Source organism: Engystomops pustulosus, chromosome 8 (genome assembly GCF_040894005.1).
Source record: "Engystomops pustulosus chromosome 8, aEngPut4.maternal, whole genome shotgun sequence".
Lineage (NCBI taxonomy): Eukaryota > Metazoa > Chordata > Amphibia > Anura > Leptodactylidae > Engystomops > Engystomops pustulosus.
The window spans coordinates 87,402,782-87,419,206 of record NC_092418.1 but is presented as its reverse complement, the minus strand read 5'-3'; the positions used below and the strand labels follow the sequence as shown (position 1 = coordinate 87,419,206).

Here is a 16,425-nt window from a genome sequence, read left to right as displayed (position 1 = left end):
ATCACTACTAATTACCACTTCATTACCAACCTTTTTTGAGCCCTTCCTTTTTGTTTTCCTCAGGGCTTGTTTTTAGCATGACAAGTTTCAGTTTTAATGCAATCATTTTTAATCTTTTAACACTTAAAATTTTGTGCTAAACTCGATAGAGGTGATATGTGGCTAAAAGAATGGACAGGGTGGACCTTGTGGAGATAGTAATGAATGAGAATTGCAATTATATAACTATATAAAGATCATTATTAATATAAACCACATTTCCCTCGGAAGCTCAAGTTCTCACTACCTGTGAACTACAAATGGAGCTGTGTTCTTTAGGATTCATCCTTAGTGTATAACACCTCATCGGAGGGGGTTGCTACCACTTTGATCAACTATTGATGGATATGTCATTAGTTATATAAATCAGAAAGCTCTTGTATACATTAAGCCTGTACATTAAATGTCAATATTTCAGTGGAAAAAAAACACCAAAAAAGTGTAGTACTGAAATGATATGTTCCATTTACACTGTCCTGTCCCACAAACATAAAAAAATATATAGAAAATAAGTCTACAAAAAAGACATTACTGTAACAGCAACATATTCATAAGCAGCCTTGGAAAAAAGAGAAACATTGTTGTGACATAACACAGCCAAACAATGAAAACACATAAAAATACCATCAAAGTGGAAAAACAAAAGATAACATAGCCAAAAAATAAAGACAACCACTAATGTTTCATCATGACAAAGAAACCTGCCCTAGGGACCGTGTTAAATGAAACAAGGACTAAAACTACTGTGACAGCACGATGATAGAAAATAGCCCCCAATAAGACAACCGGCACTGGGACCTAATAAACAAAATAACAACTGACTAATAATGCCAAACACCTATGTGACATCATCACTAAGATATAAACCAATGGATTATGCTAAAGCTACTGTGACATCATCACAATAAAAACATTCTAAAAATAAACTCAAACACTATTCTTAAATAACCACAGCCGGATAAAGACAAACATTTTTGCGATATTGTTAGAATTTGTTGTCTATTTTCTCATTTGGGGTCAACTTTTTTATTGCATTGTACAGACTATTGGCTCAAAAACATATTTGGTTATTTGTGAGTCGTTTGTCTTCTCTTTCCTTCATTTGTATTCACACTTTGCAGATGCACCCTTTCCATGTGATATTTTAGAGAAGCAGTATGAGATCCTCTGCAGCACAGATCTTATCTCATTAACATAAAGACCATCAAAATCAAGCATGGGACACTTACTCATAGATCCAGGCAGTGTACCTGTGGTAATCATCTAATATTTGTTACCCATGGCCTTAGAAATAATGCTAATGAGCTAATGTGCTGTAGCTTCACAGGATATTACACTGTGCAGGAGCACTTCCCTCCTCCCACTGTGTGAGATTACAGCAGGCTGAGGGAGGGTGAAAGTACTGAGGGAGCTGGGGAGGGAGGGACATGCACCTGCACATTACAACTGCCTCAAACGATATAGCAGGGAGGAGTTATGGTAGCACCCCCAAGAACCTTTCCCGCTCATTTTCATAATTTTAAAAGTTGATTTTAGAAGAAATGATGTTATTGATAACAAACATAAGACACCGTATATACTCGAGTATAAGCCGAGGCCCCTAATTTTACCACAAAAAACGGTGAAAACCTTTTGACTCGAGTATAAGCCGGGGGTGGGAAATGCATTAGTCACAGCCTCTCCAGTATGTAGCCAGCCAGCCCCTGCCCCAGTGTATATAGCTTGCCAGCCCCTGCCCCACCGTATATAGCCTGCCAGCCCCTGCCCCAGTGTATATAGCCCCCCACCTTCCCCGTTGTGCAGCACAACAATACCGAATGGATCGCACAGAAGATCTACAGGTGCCGCCAGAAAGGCGAGTTTTGATTTATTTATTTTTTTGACTCGAGTATAAGCCGAGTTTGGGTTTTTCAGCACATTTTTTGTGCTGAAAAACTAGGCTTATACTCGAGTATATAAGGTAATTACCACAGTTAAAGGGACCAGATCTATGAGTAAGTGTCGCTGATTTATCATGATGGATTTTGATGGTAGATTTCATGAATTGTGACCAGTCTCATGAATATTCAGCTTAAAGGGGTTACCTGATTTAACTAATAATTTAGGACCGCGCTGGCGCGGGCTATTTAGGGATAATAAACGTGTACTTACCTCCTCTGGCACCGCCGATGTCCCACCCAGAAGCACAGGGAGCTTATGGGGAGGGTTTATGGGCTGTACCCACCACCATACACAGCGGGTGTTTGCTGCATTATGCAGCACACATTCACCGCTAACACTAGCACCACCGGTCAAGCCAACTAAGTGATTGCGATCCATTGCTATGACAGCTTTCCCATACATATGGACTGAATCACACAGACTCTATGTGGGCAGAGCACAAATGCCTATCACATAGTTATGTAGAATATGAAAGCTCAGCCTCCTAAAGCTACACATATGTTTGTTAGGTTTTTAGGAGGAGAAGGCTCATCACACTGCCCACCGAGATGGTATCTGATGCTGCGATCATTATACACACAGTTATAGTGAAAATTATGACAGCTTGGCCTCTTGAACTCATTTATATGTTTTTTAGATTTGTAGAAGAATATAGAAAGATGGATCATCACACTGTCCACAGAGATAGTTCAGTTTCCAGCTGCCCATGTGGTGGGGTGCTAACAGAGTGATCATTAGGCACACTTCTATCACGCAATAATAGGTCAGAATATGATAGCTCTGCCTCCTGAATGTATGTGTAAAGTCCTTAGATTTGACGATGTAGAAAGAAGGATCCTTACACCGTCCACAGAGATGGTACATTTTTCTAGCTGCCTATGTGATGCTGTGATAAGCTATCAAGTGATTGATAAAAGCACACAGAGATAAAGAAATCTAACAGTAAATATTATACCTTCATTGCAGGCATATGACTTTACCTTGATTATTGCACTTCTATTTTGTATATTGCAGTCAGGTAAGGGGAGGAGGGTGCTGATTTAATGAAAATAACCTTGGCATAAACACAAGTACAAAGGTGACAAAGCCGGAGAAACTCTAAATAAGAAGGAAACTAACTACTATAGGGACCACATCAAATTAGAAAACAGCCAAGGCATAAGGGTGGAGGGGTAACTGTAAAATGCTGGGTCCGATAGCAGAATTGTGGTTTGCTGCCCCCCCCCCCCTTTTTCGTTTAAGCATGAATAGAACAGACTGTAATACAGATTGTTGCATGTCTTGGGCCTCTCGGTGCCAATACACAGTGTGTCCCAGCAGTGACAAACACCTGAGAATTGCCAGTAATTGCCGGCTGTACCTGCTATATAAACAAACAGGTGCAGGTGCGGTCTGGTACAGGTAATTTACCTTGTAAAGGATACATTGTAATGTGTTAGAGGGTATCTACAATGCTGTTTTCCTGATCGACCTTACAGATGTTTACGCAGAATGAAGACGACTGTTGGGAAAGCTCTATATACAGTAAAGCTTCATTCTTCACAACTGTGTGATTACTAGTCTAGCCTGCAGGGACCTTGTGAAAACTTGGACCCTGCAGCTGCCCCTATGTCTGCTACAGCATTAGTTAGGCCCATGACATACTTCACCAAAACATAAGGAACTCAACCACTTTTGTTAATAAAAAAAATAAGAAATATTTATTGCATAATAATTGACTAATTTTAGAGGGACGGACCAAACTGTAGCAAGAGGGAGCTGAATTATATATTTCCGTAATAGCTCTTAATGTATGACTCTACATGTTTTTAAGGTTTTTTTTGGAAAATTCCATTGTATTGTGCATAAAGTCATAAAGAAACAGATATTGCCAATATAAAGATCACACTGTATATAAAGTCGTAACAGAATATGCATTAACGATATGAGAATCACTACTTCTGCAATCAGCTGCTGCTATCCCCTCGCCCCGACGCACGTTTCGCTTGCTGATTCTTCGGGAGGCGTGAGAAAACTTGGACCCTGCAGCAGCCCCTATGTCTGCTACAAAATTAGTCAGGCCCATGAAGAAGACAGTTGGGACAAGGAAAAGTGACCTTCGCTTTAGAGCACAAATAAAAACTTAACTAACACCTGAAATATCATAACAAAGACAAATTCAAACCATGATAAAATTATCGAATTACATAAAAAATGAAGGCTTAAAAGCAAACAATATAGTAACGACATCCCAAAATAAAATGAATCAAGAGAAACATTATTTTCAGCGCAACACAATAGAAAACAGCCTATGAATGAAAAAAAAAAATGCTGTGACATCATCACAATGGAACGCAGCCAAGGGATAAAAACAAACACTATTGTGGCAGTATGAGAGATGTGAGAGACCTCAGCGTTCTTTTTATGCGTCTTGAAAAAAACTCATATAAAAACTAAAACTAAAAATGGACATTGGTCCAGGTGCTTCTAAAACGTGACTAGCTGCTTTAATATAATCCAAAATCCTTACATGAAGCAAAAGGAAAAAATTTTGAGATGTTTTATTGCTGAGTGCGACCTACAAAAGATACTAAATGATAGGAGCCAGTCATTAATATTGTGACATCATCAAATCACAGCCAATGGATCAATATGAACACTATTGTCATCAAAATGAACAACAGCCAAGAGATAAAGATAAATACTAATGTGACATCATCAAATGAAAGCCAAAAGGTGAATATTAACACTATTGTGACATCGCAAACATGATGTCACAAAAGATAAAGTTAAAAACTATTGTGACATCATTGATCATGAAAGACAGTCCACTTATGTACATACCAATGTGAAACCATTAAATGAAAGCCTACAGGTGAATTTTAGCATTGTTGTGACATCGTCAACCTGAACAACAGCCAACAGATAAAGATAAATACTATTGTGACAACATTATAATTGAACACATCTTAAAAAATACATCCGATTACTGATGTGACATTGAACACATCCAATTGAACAAGGGGTGCTGACACATGCTACATCCTTATCACAAACTATAAAGACAACAACTATTGCGAAATTGAACACAGCCAAGCTATACAGACAAAAGTCACTGTAACATTAACACAATAGAAAACACCCTAAGAGTATGACGAAACTGTATTGTGACATCATCAAATCACAGCCAACAAATTAATACTTACACTACTGTGACATCATCAAATCACAGCCAACAGATGAATACTAACAGTACTGTGACATCATCAAATCACAGCCAACAGATGAATACTAACAATACTGTGACATCATCACATCACAGCCAGCAGATCAATACTAACACTACTGTGACATCATCACATCACAGCCAGCAGATCAATACTAACACTACTGGGACATCATCAAATCCCAGCCAACAGATCAGTACTAACACTACTGTGACATCATCAAATCACAGCCAACAGATGAATACTAACAGTACTGTGACATCATCAAATCACAGCCAACAGATGAATACTAACAATACTGTGACATCATCACATCACAGCCAACAGATCAATACTAACACTACTGGGACATCATCAAATCCCAGCCAACAGATCAGTACTAACACTACTAGGACATCATCAAATCACAGCCAACAGATGAATACTTACACTACTGTGACATCATCAAATCACAGCCACCAGATGAAGACTAACACTACTGTGACATCATCAAATCACAGCCACCAGATGAAGACTAACACTACTGTGACATCATCAAATCACAGCCAACAGATGAATACTAACATTACTGTGACATCATCAAATCACAGCCACCAGATGAATACTAACACTATTGTGACATCATCAAATCACAGCCACCAGATGAATACTAAAACTATTGTGACATCATCAAATCACAGCCAACAGATGAAGACTAACACTACTGTGACATCATCAAATCACAGCCGACAGATGAATACTAACACTACTGTGACATCATCAAATCACAGCCACCAGATGAATACTAACACTATTGTGACATCATCAAATCACAGCCAACAGATGAATACTTACACTACTGTGACATCATCAAATCACAGCCACCAGATGAAGACTAACACTACTGTGACATTATCAAATCACAGCCGACAGATGAATACTAACACTACTGTGACATCATCAAATCACAGCCAACAGATCAATACTAACACTACTGTGACATCATCAAATCACAGCCAACAGATCAATACTAACACTACTGTCACATCATTAGAATGAACGACAGACAAAAGATAAATACTATTGTGACATGATCATAATTAAAGAAGCTTACGAATACATTACAATACTCATGTGACATTGTGCTACAAATTCTACAAGAGCACGTAGTTACATAGTTACATACTTTATATGGTTGAAAAAAGACCTCGGGTTACGTACAAGATTCTGTTTAGGTTCTGTAGGTTAGTTCTTAAGTTGAATTTGTATGCAAGTCAGAACTGTGTATTTTATAATTGCAATTACCCAAAAAAATTTGTCTCTGTGGCAATTGGATTTTAAAAATGCTGCATTGTCATAAGAACCAGGATTAACAATAAAGCTTCATTACAGACACCTGTGATAACTGTTACTGTCGGTAATTGTAGCCTTGGGCTAAAGTACAGTAAATTACCAATCACCAAAGGTCCGTTTGTAACTAGGGGTTGTCTGTAAGTCAAATGTTCTGAAGTAGGGGACCACCTGTACTTTGAAACACAGGAAAAGAATAAGAAGTTGAAGGTAACGAGTTGAGCAGAGATGAAAAAATCAGAATAAACCTTTCCTGTTTTAGGTCAATTAAGATTACCAGAATTATTCATATTAGCCCATTGCCCCAATAATGAAAGAGAGTGAATATTTTAAAGGAAATCTACCACCAAAATTAAGTATGATAAAATAGGGAAATTTACCGATAGACCCGGGTACCGTAACTGTGACGATCTTCTTATATTTGTTATCCATGACCTCCACCTTTCTAAAATCAATTTTTTTAAAATATGGGGGGACATGGGAGATTTTTTACATTTTAAACTGATGCAAGACGGAGCGGTTTCCCGAGAGTGAATGGCAAACCACTACTCACTGGCCACTCCCACTAGAGACACAGCTTCACATAAACTACTACAGAAAGGTAAAATTTAACATCTTTTTTTCAGAAAAAGCCAGCTTTACTATAAAGACTCTTTGCCAATATTGACACTATTCTCTATGGGGATTTAGGGGAGGCAAAAAAAGGACTACGGATAACAGGTTCCCTTTAAGAGCGAGGGGAATAAAGAAGAAAGCCAGGTAAGTAGAGAGGAAGCATTTTCTTGCATCAGATATACAGTATAGAAGTAAGTGACCATAAAAGCCTTGTGAGTTTGTGTTCTACATTTTCTATCTACCTACCTACCTACCTACATACAGTCACGAAATATATTTTTGTCCTTTATTAGTATCTTCATAATACACATGACTGTAGCTGATGTTCATCAAAGAAGTGGAGGAGTTACTCTGAATTCCCACTTTGATAATTACAGTGTTCAGTCTCCTGAGAGCTCTGGAGGCAAGACATTTCAATATGCATTAATTTCTAACTCTAAATTTGAGCATCATTAGATTAGCCGTTCATTATCAGAATTATCTTTTTGAAGAAAATTAAAATAAAATCACTTCCCAAAACGCAGGCAGTTGGGGAGATAGATTTATCTCACACATTCTGTATCTTCCGCAGACTGATTTATGTTCAAGTACAACTTATTTTCTCATTAGCTTTTTCTTTAGCAGCGGCTAGGTTATGCTGGCCCGCTAACATTTACTTGACTAAAAGTAACAAAAAGTGCAGTCTTATCGCATAAAAGAATTATGGAACAATAATAGTGTCATACCTTGTTCAAATAATGCTACATTTACCAGGAAAACAATGCTTTACAGTGCTACATCTGTGCCCATTCGAGCTTCAGCTTCAGCACCCTCCACTGCCCTAGTTACATTCTCCTAGGAATGTAACTAGGAGAGGCAAGGCTCCTTAGCAGGCTTCTAAATGGGGCCCCCTTCCAACTTGAAAAATATACATTTTTGTAAACTCACACATGTGAGTTACAATCACACATTTGTACACTCATCCACTCATATATCGACATATGCACACATACAGTGCCATAAACAAACGTACAGCATATATACACAAATACAGCATAATGCAGTATATATACACACCACACACTGTATACACATATACAGCATTTATACATCACATATATGTAATATATACATATTATAGCATACAATAAGCAGAATAATATGTATATAATAATATGTATAATAATATGTATATACATGGTGCACATCATCCATTCTTTACTGTGTCAGGTTGGATGATGGGGCCCCCTAACACTGCAGGCCCCGTAGCAGCTGCTATAGCTGCTACCACCATTTAACCCACGCCTCTACTCGCAGCTACTTGGTCACTGACATTTATAACCTGGACTGAACTATGGTGACAAATGATGGTAAACTGTAATTCTATTTTTCATACTAGACATGATATTCTCCTCCTAGATGGTTTCCACACTGCTCAAGTTATTTCTGACGTTCATCCAATTTGCAGCTCAGAATAAATCATCATAAACACCTAAAAAGAAAAAACCATTAGCCAAAAGGGGTTATCAACAAAGTTTTCCAGTCTTCTGAATTGATAGTTTTCACAATTCCGAGGAGATATGCTCTCCACTTCAGTACCGCTCCCCAAGCTTGTTGAATACCCAGTAATTACCTCTCATTTAATGTCAGATAATCCGATAAAGCCATATTTCACTCCTGGGCCTGCAAAAAACTTTAATTATAGACTAAAGCAACTGAATGCATGAAGGTGGTAAATGAGATGTAAGTGTCTACACTCTGGAACAGAGCGGTATTAGTAAGAATAATCGTCATTCTATAGAACCTCATTCACACATATGTATTTTGGCTTACAGCCTCTGACTTTAATTGGATTTTATTGTACTTCTGTTTCCAGACCCTTTTACATGAATATCTTTTTCCTTGTTCCGCAAACTAGGACTTTTACTTTTTACTATGTTTTTGCAGACATGGAAGGAGTGAACAGACTAAAAACTACGGGCCACATGTATCACTCATTTTTTCTGTTGTTTTTGCGCCTTTTCATTCAGGCGCACCGTTTTTGCACCATTTTTGCGACTAAACGCCAAACTAGCCGCGCAGCAAAAATAACCAGCTTTCCCTCATCTATCTTACCAATCCAGATGTTTTGCTGCGCCTAATGATATTCATCACTTGCAACGTTTTCATTTAGGCGCAAAAACGGGCGCAAAAACACTCCAGCCCGAAGGTGGCGTTATCTGAGAAGAAAGCACTGAGCCCCTTTGCAGAACAGCTCATTTCTAGCAGCAAAGCTCAGCCAGACACTGCAGACACTAGTACATATAATACAGATATGAGATACTCTGCACACAGGAGCTGCAGACTCTATTTACAGTTCATCACATTCTATTTACAAAACATTCTGCAAAACCCTCAGCTCAAAGCAAAAGAGAAGAGAACTTTGCAGAAATTTGCAGAATGTTGCAGATACTACATACAAGTGTTCCCCATGTAATTCTGCACAGTATCTGAGGGGGATACTGTGCAGAATTACAGGGGTGCAGCAGGAGATCAGCACTGGGGGATCCCCTCCAGGAGAACCCCCTGCTGAGGAGATCACTGGGTGCTGGGTGTCACACACCTGGGTGCTGCTGTGAGTGTTATCTTCATTCTGGGATGTGGGAGAAGCAGAGAGGAGCTTGTAGCAGGATCACATGTAAGTGCCTGAATCTAACATTGCGCCTTAACTGCGCCAAAATTGTGCCTAAACTGTGTTAAAGTAAAGTGATTAATAAGAGGCAGGAAATTACCTTATCACAGATGGTTGTAGCTTGTGATAATTCTGGCAAAACAGTGTGCCAGAATTTAGGTGCAACTACTACACTTAAAGTGATAAATGTGGCCCTACAAGTCCTAATTTACGGACAGAGGAAAAATTCTGCAAAACGGTATTCTGCTTCTTGTCCCTATTAAAACTTGGTCAATTGATGATTTTTTGGGCCACGGTCGTTGTAGCAGCAGAATGCAAAAAATGGACGGAAAAAAATGTGTAAAGCAATCCACAAAAACATGAGATCCTTTGACTTCAATTAGCTAGAAGTAGGACAGGACATGAGATTACAGCCAAGTCAGGAAAAAGTCAGTAAGAATGAATCCATCACACAAAATAGAGACCTAAGTTATCCACCTATACAATTACAAGAAAACGGACTACATGTGAAAGCTGGTGGTTTCTGTAGGAATCTATATGAATCATGCCAAGAATCATTGGATGCCTTTTTATTAAGTTTATGTTTGTAAGAGCTGTAGAACCAGTTTAACCACTCCAGGAGTCAATTCAATTTTACTTGTAGCCATTTGTAACAAACATTATTGAAGTTTGTTCCAAGAAATTAGGCACCATCAGTAAACTCACTGGTTCCTGGGATTTGTCTAGTCCTACTATAAAGTAAATGCCAACATGTTCTCTTAGCAAACAAATTAGCATTACTATCATACACACATGATGAGTTACAATAACCTAAGGAGTCCAATTCACTAGGATGAACTTAGGACCTTAAAACCAGTCATTGAGGTGGAGCCACTTGATTTACTTTTTATCTACCGATACTGGCTCAACTGGTCTACTGTATGTGTAATATGCCGTCGAGTCAACCTCGTTTCACCGTGCATGTGCAGAAGTGGAGGTCAATGAAGTACAATGCTGGCTTAGAAAGGCTTAAAGAGAACCCATCAGGCAAATTAACCCTCTAAACTAAATATATTTTCATAAACTGCCATTATAAAGCATTGCCTCTATCCCTTTATTGCCCCTCTACATACCTGTAAACTTAAGCAATGAGGTTCTAAAGCTGTATACAAATGACCTGTGAAATGTCCAATGAGTCATTATCATGTTCAAGCTTATTCATGAGTGGGAGGTACAGACACACCCCTAGTGCATGACTGACAGCCTGTATAATGGTGTAAGGTATAATGGTGTAATGGCTGCTCCATGTGCTTCCTTGTGCTGGTGCCCCCTGCAGCCTGTATGTGTGTATATGAGAGATACAACAACTCCAGGCAGCAGCCATGTTATAGCAGAACATGTCAGGTACTTGTGTAGCTGATGTCTGTGTCTCTCACATATGTATTAGGAGGGAGAGCATGTCAGCAGGTAACATTACACACAGACATGAGCAGGGGGAGGAGAGGGGAGGGGGAACAGGGGTGACATCACTGCCTCTGACCATGTGACCAGCCTCATATACATAATAAAGAATAGACGATTTTAGAATGATTAATGTCTGAATTGACCAAATAAAGGCTGCTCCAACAGGTAGTGGTGACAGAAATAGTGACACAGACCTGATGACAGGTGTTCTTAAAGGTGGCATATCCATAATGAAGAGGAGCAATCATGTCAGAATGGGTTTTCTTGGGAAACAGCACCTGGAATGATTAACGGCTCCTCCTCCTAATGATGAATATAGGTTGTAGTAATAGTGGGCAGCACTCCAGCCTTACAGCGCTGGGGACCTGGGTTCAAGTCCCAGGGTCAACATCTGCAAAGAGTTTTGTTAACTGGTGTTTGTGCAAAACTACACCAGGTCAGACCTGGCATAGTTCTTCTCGCCAGTCATGCCGCCTGCCAGATACATCAAGAGGCCTAAGCTTCTTGATGTATCTGACACAACAAAGGGGGGCCTGACCGCTATCATAAAGGAACATATGATAAATCTCTCTCTATACGTCTATGCTTTTGGCATACAAATTTATATGCTAAAAGCCCTTTTACCTTTTTATAAAAAATGGAGATGTACAGCCATACTACTGTGTACATGAGTCCTAAGTGTCTCTTAAAAAGTAGTATAACAAAAAATAATTTTCAGTTGAATAACGACAGCACCGGCATTCTGAAAAGCCACATAAAGTCTTCATTTTCTGGTTTCATCTAGTTAATCCCAAATCTGATTTCAGTCAGTCCTTGTAATCTCTTTTTTATGCGTCCTCTTTGACGTAATGCAATATTCACCTGAGAGCGAAAGGGCGGGAGCCAAAACCCTGCATGGGAGATAAATGTCCTAAATATAATATGAAACATCTGACAGTTTCCACAGTTTGCAATGTTTTATTAAAAAAATCTATATAGCCTAATAAATCCACCTTATAAATCCACCCTAAATAAGAACTGCAGGCCTTCATTTTCACATTGTGCCCCTATTGCAGAAAAATTATATGTATATTAACTAATCTAGTTCTATTCTAAACAAAAGATTTCTCTATTAAATCTGGTCATATGATCTCATGGTGACTCCCTGAGAATGACCAACTGTCTGTCTTAAAGGGGTTTTCCCACGAACTCAAGCTAGGCCCTATCCACGGGATAAGGCCTAACTTCCTGATCTGTGGGATAATCAGTGCTGAGAGCCCCATAGATCGTGAGAACAAGGGGTCCGTTGGACCCTCGTCACTCGTCGACCCTCGTCGCCAGAGGAGCAGATGGCCGTGCATGAATGTTCTGCTCAATTAATCTCTATGGAGCTGACGGCAATTGCTGAGCGCCGTGCTCACCGATCTCCGTCAGCTCTCCGTCCGCAGACGTCTTGTCACGGATGGTCCCTCGACCCATATCACGGGTCGCGGGCTCACCAATGCTCCTCTATCCCTGCTTGCGCTACTTATATGTCTTTAAGGGTGTCAGGCTCAAGGCTTCTTGGATACGGACGCGACGTCTCCAAAGTAGCATAGAGTAGGAAAGATCACATAGTTCTGCCAGAAGGCAATAATGTTAATATCTCCAGCTGCCCATGTAATACTCTGGGGTCAGACAGTAGGTGTTCTCCTTAAGGAGAGATTGCCAATTAAGCCCACCTTAAAGGCGTGTGGAGACTTAAAGCCATAGATGCTCCACTAGGGAATTCTGGGAAGAATGCAAATAAGTTTTCCAAGGTGTTAAATGGAAAACAATACCTCCTTTTGCATGTAGTACTTTGCTGAGACATCATGGGATTGATAGTATATACCATATAGGAAAAGAAACAAACAAAGATGGTGTCTGTTCAGAGCAGATAGGAGACTTTGCTGTAGGGGAGCGAGGAGGATAATATTTTACTATAGACCTTCTGTAAATTACAACAAAGGTCTTCAAAGATATTTAGGTGTGTATGGTTATCTGCAGCAGCAGCAGCAAACAGAAAGAAACCTAACATTAATTCTAATTCTACTAAATCTGACTTCTGCACTGATCCATTTTCCTATAGTGTGGCCAATGATACTTGAACCTATAAAAATGGTATCAGTTTAACTCCGGCATTTCTCCCCTTCCCTGTTCAGAACAGAAATTCTAATAAGAAATCACTATAACAATTCTAACACTCTTGATACAATTCTAGTATCACTCCTTTTACACGGACAATGGCCCACATTTACTAAAGTGTTTGTGCCAGTTTTCTGTCCGACTTTGCGCTGAAAAGAACATGCTGCTTAACTGCTTGCACAGATATTTATCAAGTGTCTGTGCCAGATTTGCTAATGCTAAAGGAGCATTACTGCTTAGTCGGAGTTTGCGCCACTTTTATTACTGACATGCACCACAATTCTGTCTGCACCACAATTCTGCAGCATGAGCAAAGTGCACCAAAAAAAAAGGTGCACACTTCCTGTGCAGTGCAGGGGGCGCCAGATTGTCAGAGACTTTTCAAAACTTCTATGTGGCCTGGAGGGGCTGCTTAAAAAACTAAACCTGTACTTACATCCGAGGTCCCTCCCAATGTCCTGCACCAAACTCTCTCCATTCCATGCCTTTTTTGTATAAAGGGCACAGAAGCTGCGCTCAGACCAGCTTCTGGCCGGGCAAGGTGGCTGGCCATGTCCACCCGTCCCCATATCTCAGCGCCTGATACAACGCTAGGAATGGGAACGGGTGTAACTTGCCATTGTTTACCAGGTTAACCCCCAACTTTACTCTTTTGTTAATAGTACTGCTCACTTTGTATAGGGACACATTATGGGCCCCCAAGGCAACTGCATCCAGCTTTCAAATCACCTCTCAAACAAAACAGCATTGTACAGGACAACTTATAAACTCTCTAGATATACGTTTAACGTCCATGCCAAAACGTCACACCATCGGTATTTGGCAGATTAGGTGGCGTTAATTTGTGTGTGAACTGTGGCTTGGATTTACTGAGTCACACCCTGCTCCTTGCATTTCAGCACTGCCCAGCAAGGGTTACTAGCCTGATTGACAGTTTCCCCAGTGTGCTGCTGGAGGCGTGTCTGGGAACTGCCTTATATACCTGTCCATTACCATCAGACCTTGCTGGTTAATTCAGTCTCCTGAGTTATCTAATGCTTTTGCTTGTTTCTTGCTATACTGTGTATCGAATTCTGCTTTTCCTTCTGACAATTCTATTTTGCTATACGATTCTGTACATTTGCCATCATCTTGGTTTTGACCCGGTTCCGTCCGACTCCGCTTGTCTGTCTGTATCTGTTGTTTGTCCCTCAGTGTTGTATCTCTACGGGTGTAATGCCGCTTTCCCTGTCTCTGACCTGTGTTAGTATTCTGTGCACCAGTGTGATCACTGGTCTATTCCGATTACCTGTCCGCTCCACCATCCAGCAGCTGCCAGACGAAGTAAGTCTTCCCTGTAATCTTGTAGGGTGACTCAGGATCCATCACTTAGGTTTCTGACAGTGGGTCCGCCCTTTTCAGGGTGGTCTATCTGCTTTAGGCAGGGCCTTAGCCCGCAGGGACGTTGCAGGGTGAGTTCACCACCACTCACGTAGTCTGACAGCTAGCGCCATGCCTGGTTGTGGTTGCGCTGTTGCTGGACAGGTACTGACCATATGTTTACTGTGGTCCAGTAATTGGTTATTTTAGGGAAAATGGCCTCTCCTACAGGTGAACTAGATCTTTTACCCGACTAGGGTGTGATGAATATATAGAAGTACAGTTTATAGCAAGGAAAGGGATACCTCTGGCCTCTGTACATCATTGCCCCCCTCCCCCCACCCAGGCAACTAGAACAGTTTTAGCAATTGTCTGACAAATCTCCACAATGTGAGGTGTAAGCCATTTCACACTTTCAACAGGCTTAGTGGCATTGAATATTTTCATAGATTTCCCTCAAAGAAGACAAAGGAAAAATGGGCAATGACGTAGTATGCAAGTTATAGAATTATGGGCCACCCTAGCTAGATACCAGGTAAATTTCAGGGTTCAGGGCTGTGGGCGAGTATTGTGCCATACCGCAGGTTGTGTGGACAAATCTATCTCGCTTCCTTTGCCTTCCTGAACATGTGCATTCGGGGAATGTCTATGAAAACAATAACTAATTGACCTTGAGTACCCTTGGAATGTCTCATAGGGGTCTTGTACAGGCCTGTGGTGTTGTCTAATAAGTATGTCAGTGTCACAGCTCAATAATTCATTAGGCTCAATAAGCCCCCCCCTACCCTGATGAAAAGCAAATAGTCAGGGGGCTGTACCCTCTTTTGAGTGTATGGGAGTTTCCCAAATTTTAGCAGATGGAGATGTCAAGGTGTATAAGATACCATGATGGGCATTGTTCTCATTTGGATTAATTACTGACGATTGACTATACAAGGCAGGGTTTTAGATATCACTGGGAAATCTAAGAGGAAAGCTTAACATCTTAATACCCATTATAAGTTCAATCATTTTCTTGCATGCTTATATCACTAAACTTTCAGTAATTTTATTCTCTTTCATAAAACTGAGACAGAAAAAGGTGAACTGGTCATATAGGTCGCTGGATGATGTTATATTTCACACTAGTTTCTGACAAGTTGCACTTGGTCTACATGACCTGAGATTTTCTCGTAAAATATCACTCAGTGCCACATGGTTTTTCATGGCATCATACTGACAAATGTAATTCTTTACAAGGCATGACGCCTGTTTTCTTACTGTGCTTGCAATGGAGAAAAAAAAACAACGAAAAGTCCAAAAGTCAAATACTGAAACAAACCTAACTATTTGCTATTTACAAAATTGGATATATCATGATATAACTTATTCTACACATCAGACATTGGGGGTCATTTACTAAGGGCCCGATTCGCGGTTTCCCAACGTGTTACCCAAATATTTCCGATTTGCGCCGATTGTACCTGAATTGCCCTGGGATTTTGGCGCACGCGATCGGATTGTGGCGTATCGGCGCTGGCATGCACACGACGGAAATCGGGGGGTGTGGCCGAACGAAAACCCGACAGATTCGGAAAAACCGCCGCATTTAAAAAACGAAAATGTGTCGCTTGGGAAGTGCTCACCTTCACCTGGTCCAGCTCGGTGTATTCCGGTGCGTTCAGATGATTTTCAGTGCAGCAGCGCCACCTGGTGGAC

The 16,425-nt window shown here is 40.3% G+C and overlaps 1 protein-coding gene across 2 annotated transcripts in view; it reads right to left on the bottom strand.

Moving 5' to 3' along the window:
* The window catches only part of PDE11A (phosphodiesterase 11A), a 372,295-nt gene that overhangs the window by 301,084 nt on the left and 54,786 nt on the right, over positions 1–16,425 (bottom strand). The window lies entirely within an intron of this gene.